This window comes from Carassius auratus, chromosome 8 (assembly GCF_003368295.1).
Source record: "Carassius auratus strain Wakin chromosome 8, ASM336829v1, whole genome shotgun sequence".
Classification (NCBI taxonomy): Eukaryota; Metazoa; Chordata; class Actinopteri; order Cypriniformes; family Cyprinidae; genus Carassius; species Carassius auratus.
In genome coordinates this window covers 4,249,839-4,258,542 of record NC_039250.1, presented here as the reverse complement: position 1 = coordinate 4,258,542, position 8,704 = coordinate 4,249,839, and the positions used below count along the sequence as shown (strand labels likewise).

Below are 8,704 nucleotides of genomic sequence, written 5' to 3'. Positions count from 1 at the left end.
ATTTCATCATGCTTGTAATGCCTGATAAAGCAGTGTTTGTGAGTGCAGTTCTGCTTTATGTACAGCGTTACCGGGGAAACAGCTATTTTTACCGCTTCAGAAGCGACACCTAGTGGCAAAGAATGAATTAATGGAAACTTAAGTCATACCAATGCGAAAAGACCAATAAGTTGGCGGACAATATGCAAAATTTTTCACGTTGACGTCAACATTAGACGGATTTGTTTTAAAAAGAATTTATTACAATGATTTTTGAGAAACAAAAACTTATACACAGCGCACTTTGCAGGATATTCTCATGAGCTGTGTTACACTGCATGAAAGGCAATTATCATTATATTATGACATATAGATATTCACTATTTGTTTTCAAGTATTTCCAGTACTTTGGCACTGAACGGGTTTAAACGAGACACAAGCCACTAATGTGGATAAAATGTGATTGGTTTGGTCCCTGTGTGTAGATCAAGTCAGGATCAAATCTCCAGCCCCTGCAGATGGAGGGTGTAGAGGGGCTGGCATTACAGCATGCTGTGTAAACACGGGTGTGTGTTGAAGAACAGACGATGATCATGATGATTTGGGATCGATGAGCAGAAGACAGTCATGCATCTCGATGAAGGACTAAAGACGATCTGGAGATGCTCGTGAGATGATGCAGAGGGACGCACGTGGATGCCAGAGACTCCAGCATCCTCTCAGGTATTTAGAAACGGTCAGATAAAGATGCAGATGTTGTGATCGCGAGGCTCTTCGACTGAACAGCTGCATTGATCGGACGTTACATTGAGGAGCAGCTCTGTTTGCATGCAGCACATGGTCTGCAGTGCAAAACAAACACATCTGAGAATGAATTCCGCGACAGTGTGTTGTCATTTACACACGCGCTGTGTGCAGAAATGTAAAGGTGCATTGTTTTGCTTGCGTTATTTCGGCAGCAAAGTCTGAATTTGTGAATGTAACTGTCATTTATATTGTGGCACTGTTTTCACTGTTTCATATATAAATACAAATCTTACTTTTTTTTAATTAAAGGCATTCTCGTGCTGCTGTATAAAGTCTGCCCACTGATCTCAGTGTGGTGGCAGTGTTTTGAGCTGTGGGTGTCCTCGCCCAGGTTTACGCGCAGGATCAGGTGCATTAATGGGGTCACACACTGACACGCATGCACCTCAGCTCGTTAATTGTTGTGCTTATTAATAGTAGTTGTTTACTCATTATGTTAAAGTGCTAGAGTAAAAGTACAACTTGATGTATGTCGGTTTTGGACATGAACAAGCGTGGGAAGCGTCTTCTGCGCGCAGACTCGGGCGTGTTCAATTTTCTTCCGCTCTTACTTTTCTTTTCTAGATCAAAAGAGAGGTTTAGAGACAGGCTTATGTACTGTTTGTGAAATCTGTTTAACCATTTTATTCAAAGGCTAATGGTGATTTTTATCTCACCCAAGTGACTTTCACTAAAATGATTTGCTCACTGATTGATTTAGTGACCCTTTCTATCATAAAGTATTTGTATTATGAAATTATTACATTTCGGAACAGTAATAAATGAGTGGGTCTAAACCTAAACTTTACCACTACTCTTTGGCTGCCTTGCAAGTACTGCTATTTGCTCCTGTAGATATCAATTTAAACATAATTCCCAGCTGTGAGTTTCAAGTTACTCATTGGAACTTAATGTGAATGTTCTTTGTACAAAATTGCAAGCATTTGCACATATTTGTGAAAATATCTGGAAGCTGTTTTGCTGGATTACTCTCATATCAGTGATAACCCAGTTAAAGGATTTTGTAAATTAAATCAGAAAAAAATCAGCTGTATTTATGAAACACTCAATTGGACCTGATGTTTCTCCAAGATATTTTGCCACACTTTTATGATGCAAACACTCACTAAAACATAAATATTTTAAGTCTGTCTCCATCTCAGATCTCTAAAACACTGCCATGTGAAAGTAATATTATCACTAAACGTTTAATTATGACTCGCTCTTTAGTTGAAGGAGCCAAGGAGTCAAAATCTTAGCCCATTATCCTCTTTTCAGATCATAAGTGTAATCAGAGGATTATGCTGAACTGCAAAGAAAGAGAGCAGCTCTGAATGTGCAAACTGGGTTACGTCGCTGTAGGGGTGAAAAGGTCTTACCTAGTATAATTCTGCTAACCTATATTAAAAAGGAGGAGCGCTCACACTAATCTGTCTCTTCCTGGCCTTATGAGAGGGTGTGTGTTGACCCGTGGAGCTGATAAACTGATTACTGGGCCAAATGAGGGGTTGAGGACTGGCAGAGGTCTGGGTTTAGCTCCTGTTTTGTGTTGAGATGGGTTATTTGGTGTATATTTGGCTAATCTAGCGCAGAGGATGCTGGAGGCTTTCAAGGACAGGTGGATTTGCAAAAATGGGGCATTTTTAAGAGGCCATGTGAGGATACAAGGAGAACAGACAAGAATAGACTAGATCTCCATTCTCTGGAGAACAGGTTGATGCTTGAATGTGCAAATCTCTCAGGAACAGTGCTGACGTGTTCTGGTTCTAGCTGTTGTTAGGAGTGTTCTGAGTGGTTACCAGGGTGTTGCTATCCTGTTGCGGGGAGTGTTCTGTGTATATGATAGAGTGTGGGTTGCTTTGTGCATAATAAAGAGTTTCCTAAAGTGAAGGTGTGTAGTAGCTTAGCACTTAGAAAAAGTGGTTTCAAAATCCCTAGATGCCAAACTACAAGGACTTTTAAAAGAATAGTTCACCCAAAAGTGAAACTTTCCTGAAACTTTACATATCCCCAGGCCATCCAAGATATAAATGTGTTTCTTTATCAAAATAGATTTGGAGAAATGTAGCAATACATCACTTGCCCACCAATCGATCCTCTGCAGTGAATGGGTGCCATCAGAATCAGAGTCCAAACAGCTGATAAAAACATCACAATAATCCACATGTAATCCACACAACTCCAATCCATCAACTGATGTCTAGTGAAGCCAAAAGCTGCATCTTTAAAAGAAACAAGTGCATCATTAAAGTGTTTTTAATTTTAAACCATTGTGTCTGGTCAAGATACAACTCCATAATCCACACTAACACTTCCTAAAGTATAAAAGTCCATCTCTGTTGTTCTTTTCATATCAAAATCCACCAACATATGTGTTGAACTGTTTTCTTGGAATCATTGCTTGATCTGTGCATTTTTCTCTCCTGGTTCAGAAAAGACAATTTTTTAATTAAATTTTAAACTGGGTTACGTCGCTGTAGGGGTGAAAAGGTCTTACCTAGTATAATTCTGCTAACCTATATTAAAAAGGAGGAGCGCTCACACTAATCTGTCTCTTCCTGGCCTTATGAGAGGGTGTGTGTTGACCCGTGGAGCTGATAAACTGATTACTGGGCCAAATGAGGGGTTGAGGACTGGCAGAGGTCTGGGTTTAGCTCCTGTTTTGTGTTGAGATGGGTTATTTGGTGTATATTTGGCTAATCTAGCGCAGAGGATGCTGGAGGCTTTCAAGGACAGGTGGATTTGCAAAAATGGGGCATTTTTAAGAGGCCATGTGAGGATACAAGGAGAACAGACAAGAATAGACTAGATCTCCATTCTCTGGAGAACAGGTTGATGCTTGAATGTGCAAATCTCTCAGGAACAGTGCTGACGTGTTCTGGTTCTAGCTGTTGTTAGGAGTGTTCTGAGTGGTTACCAGGGTGTTGCTATCCTGTTGCGGGGAGTGTTCTGTGTGGTTTCTAGGGTGTTGCTATGCTGTTACTAGGAGTGTTCTGAGTGGCTACCAGGGTGTTGCTATGCCATTGCATGAGTGTTCAGGGTTGTCTCTTGGGTGTTCAGGGCTGTTTCTAGGGTGTTGCTATGCCATTGCTAGAGTGTTCTGGGTGTGTTGCCATTGTGTTGCTATGCCATTGTTAGAGTGTTCTGGGTTTGTTGCCAGGGTGTTGCTATGCCAGTGCTAGAGTGTTCTGGGTGTGTTGCCATTGTGTTGCTATGCCATTGCTAGAGTGATCTCAGTGTGTTGCCAGGGTGTTGCTATGCCAGTGCTAGAGTGTTCTCGGTGTGTTGCCAGGGTGTTGCTATGCCAGTGCTAGAGAGATCTCGGTGTGTTGCCAGGGTGTTGCTATGCCAGTGCTAGAGTGATCTCAGTGTGCTGCCAGAGTGTTGCTATGCCAGTGCTAGAGTGTTCTGGGTGTGTTGCCAGGGTGTTGCTATGCCAGTGCAAGAGTGTTCTGGGTGTGTTGCCAGGGTGTTGCAATGCCAGTGCTAGAGTGATCTCAGTGTGTTGCCAGGGTGTTGCTATGCCATTGCTAGAGAGATCTCGGTGTGTTGCCAGGGTGTTGCTATGCCATTGCTAGAGTGTTCTCGGTGTGTTGCCAGGGTGTTACTATGCCATTGCTAGAGTGTTCTTGGTGTGTTGCCAGGGTGTTGCTATGCCAGTGCAAGAGTGATCTCAGTGTGTTGCTATGCCATTGCTAGAGTGTTCTCGGTGTGTTGCCAGGGTGTTGCTATGCCAGTGCAAGAGTGTTCTGGGTTTGTTGCCAGGGTGTTGCTATGCCATTGCTAGAGTCTTCTGGGTGTGTTGCCAGGGTGTTGCTATGCCATTGCTAGAGTGATCTCAGTGTGTTGCCAGGGTGTTGCTATGCCAGTGCTAGAGTGTTCTCGGTGTGTTGCCAGGGTGTTACTATGCCATTGCTAGAGTGTTCTTGGTGTGTTGCCAGGGTGTTGCTATGCCAGTGCAAGAGTGTTCTGGGTGTGTTGCCAGGGTGTTGCTATGCCATTGCTAGAGAGATCTCGGTGTGTTGCCAGGGTGTTGTTATGCCAGTGCTAGAGTGATCTCAGTGTGTTGCCAGGGTGTTGCTATGCCATTGCTAGAGTGTTCTCGGTGTGTTGCCAGGGTGTTACTATGCCATTGCTAGAGTGTTCTGGGTGTGTTGCCAGGGTGTTGCTATGCCAGTGCAAGAGTGTTCTGGGTTTGTTGCCAGGGTGTTGCTATGCCATTGCTAGAGTCTTCTGGGTGTGTTGCCAGGGTGTTGCTATTCCATTGCTAGAGTGCTCTTGGTGTGTTGCCAGGGTGTTGCTATGCCAGTGCTAAAGTGTTCTCGGTGTGTTGCCAGGGTGTTGCTATGCCATTGTTAGAGTGTTCTTAGTGTGTTGCCAGGGTGTTGCTATGCCAGTGCTAGAGTGTTCTGGGTGTGTTGCCAGGGTGTTGCAATGCCAGTGCTAGAGTGTTCACGATGTGTTGCCAGGGTGTTGCTATGCCAGTGCAAGAGTGCTCAGAGTGATTGTCAGTCTTGCTATTTTGTCGCTAAGAGTGTTGAACCTTATTATAAAGTGTTAAGATGTTACTAAAATCTTACCCGGTCATTTTTTCTTTTGCTGAACCAGTTAGTTAAAAATGAATTAATGGCACAGACATTTGAAGAAAACCCTATTTCCACCACAAGTTTAAGCATGTTAACGTGATAGTTTGCCCAAAAATTTTAATACTGGCAATATTTACTCGCGCTATTGTCATTCCAAACATCTATGACTTTCTTCATCGATTTACACTCTTCAAAATATTTTTTTTCTTCCACAGAAGAAATTCATACTGTTTCAGCATTTGCATTTACATAAACTGTTTCTGACTTAAGACTTGGGGTTATTGGTTTGTTTTAATCCCTAACACTTAGACCAACAGGAAAAGTGATGCTTGCCTTAACACTTTGGGTTTAAGAGAAACAGATAAAAGAAAGCTATAGACAGACTAATAAAAGTTAAAAGTAGAGATCAGAGGTGAGGAGAGAAAGAGTTTGTATGTGGAGTATAATTGCAGCAGTCTCAACCTCTCATTGTCTAATTAGACATTCAGAGCAGAGCAGCTTGTGTTACTGGAGTCTCAGGGAATATTTTCAACAGAGTCTAAATCAAGGTTGCCTCTATCCCTGTCTCTTTCCTAACCAACACACGGGCCAGGATGTGCTATATGATAGAGTGTGGGTTGCTTTGTGCATAATAAAGAGTTTCCTAAAGTGAAGGTGTGTAGTAGCTTAGCACTTAGAAAAAGTGGTTTCAAAATCCCTAGATGCCAAACTACAAGGACTTTTAAAAGAATAGTTCACCCAAAAGTGAAACTTTCCTGAAACTTTACATATCCCCAGGCCATCCAAGATATAAATGTGTTTCTTTATCAAAATAGATTTGGAGAAATGTAGCAATACATCACTTGCCCACCAATCGATCCTCTGCAGTGAATGGGTGCCATCAGAATCAGAGTCCAAACAGCTGATAAAAACATCACAATAATCCACATGTAATCCACACAACTCCAATCCATCAACTGATGTCTAGTGAAGCCAAAAGCTGCATCTTTAAAGAAACAAGTGCATCATTAAAGTGTTTTTAATTTTAAACCATTGTGTCTGGTCAAGATACAACTCCATAATCCACACTAACACTTCCTAAAGTATAAAAGTCCATCTCTGTTGTTCTTTTCATATCAAAATCCACCAACATATGTGTTGAACTGTTTTCTTGGAATCATTGCTTGATCTGTGCATTTTTCTCTCCTGGTTCAGAAAAGACAATTTTTTAATTAAATTTTAGTTGTATAGCGCTTTTTACAATACAAATCGTTGCAAAGCAACTTATAGAAAATTAAGTTTCTACAATATTTAGTAGTAGCTCATCACTTGTATTTTACCCTGAGGTAATAGTTTGAAGTTAAAAACATATTTATTATAAAAAAAAATTCTTACAAACATGTAGCTTTTTGCTTCACGAGACATAATTGATGGCCTGGACTAAGTCATGTGGATTACTTGTGTATATTGTGATGTTATTTGATCAGCTGTTTAAACACTCATTCTGACGGTACCCATTCACTGCAGATGATCCACTGGTGAGCAAGTGATGTAATGCATTTCTCCAAATCTGTTCCAATGAAGAAACAAACTCAGTTACATTTTGGATAGCCTGAGGGTGAGTAAATTTTCTTAAAATTTAAAAATTTCATTTTTGGGAGAACTATGCCTTTAACAAACCCAATAGCCCGAGTGGAGCCTCTAGAGATGTGTAATGTTTGCCCGCTCAAGAGGTCTGGGGTAGATAAGGACGTTCAGTGGCGTTGACCGCATCAGCGCCAGGGTGTCAGTGACAGAGCTGGGTCAACACTCAGTCTGCGTCTCTCGCTCTGGGCTCAGTTTAATGAGTTTGTAATCACTCTCATGTCAGAAGGATGCTTGTGCCCTGGAGGCTTGGACGGTGTCGGAGCGCTGGAATTCATTCTACCGAGACTCACGCTGTGCTGTTATTGAAATATGAAGGCTTATGAGTGATCTGAAAAGAAAAGAACACCTAAACCCCACAAAGGTTATGAACCGAATTATACAAATATTCGTCATACCTTCCAAAGAACAATAAATACACCTTTGTTCTCCTGTGAGCTTGAGAGAAAGAGAGAGGTATGGTAATGTGAAACAGCTCTAGGGAATCGAACAGTATGAAAACAGGTCGTGCTGATCCAAGAAACCTCATACAGAAAGTAGATTATCAGTTAGAATTGGATGAGATCTGCTTTCCTAATTCCGGTTCTTTTAAGTGATGGTGGTGGAAGATGCTGTTTTTATCTTAAGATAACTTAGAAATTAAAGCATTTAAATGTGATATGGTTCAAGACATTGTCTTTAGTCAGGATGGAGGGCATGTTCGTATCATTTGTTTATTCACTCATGCTTTCTATCTTATTTATTGATTGATTTGTTTGTTCCCTTTACTATTTACTTATTTATGAATGACGTTTACCTTTTTATTTATTTATTTTTAATGCTTACATAATTAGTTTGTTCTTTAACTTTTTTATTTATGTATTTGTTTATTTAAATATATTTTCTACCTTGTTTATTTTGTTTGTTAACTCTATCATTTGTTCATGCATTCGTTCTTCCTTTTTTATTTGTGTGTTTGTTCAAGTGATAGTTCACTTAAAATGTATTTTTTTACACACAAAATTAGTTGAATAAAGATAGTTTGAATTATAATTTTTTTTTATTCTAATCATTCTGTTTTATAAATTTTATGCTGTCCATGCAGTTAAAGTCAAAAGGGTTCAATAAAAAAAGTAAAGTTAATAAATTAACGTAGGTTTGAATTACACGAGGGTGCATTAATGTTAACAGAATACATTTTTTTAGCTCAACTATGACTTTAACATCTATGAAAACAAGAGTGTGATAGACAAACACACAGTTTGTTAAGTGGCTTTTACTTTTGTGTGGTGTTGATTGTTTAGCCAGCAAAAAGTTGAAAATAGGACTTTAAAAATGAAGCAAAAATACAGAACTTTCATTCACATCAAATTAAATATGATGTCAACACTATGGAGATCAAGAGATAAAGTTCATATTTACACTAAATCTCAATCAACAGATTTAAAGCTTCTTTGCTGATATTGATTGCTCATCTTAATCTTTTAAACCGGTGTGATGAGCTTGACACCAACTAAATACTGTACGTCAAACGGATTTACACAGACATATAAGATACTCTTAGACTGTGGTAACATACATGAATATCAGTGCTGTGAGATGAATTTTGAGCGCAAGGAATTGTAGCTAGATTATTTTATTGCAACGTTACATTGTCCTAAAATCAATTTTTGAATAAACAGTGCATCCGTAGGCAATATTATTTGTAGGGGCTGCCATCATTGTTTCGCGTGCTGTGTGACGCCAGAACT

At 40.0% G+C, this 8,704-nt stretch overlaps 1 protein-coding gene across 1 annotated transcript in view; it reads left to right on the top strand.

The window, feature by feature from the left end:
* Window positions 1–491: 491 nt before the first annotated feature.
* The window catches only part of ccdc120a (coiled-coil domain containing 120a), a 47,575-nt gene continuing 39,362 nt past the window's right edge, over window positions 492–8,704 (top strand). The window contains exon 1 of the mRNA XM_026269139.1: window positions 492–702. The gene's annotated coding sequence lies outside the window, so the exon portion shown is untranslated. The remainder of the gene's footprint in view (window positions 703–8,704) is intronic.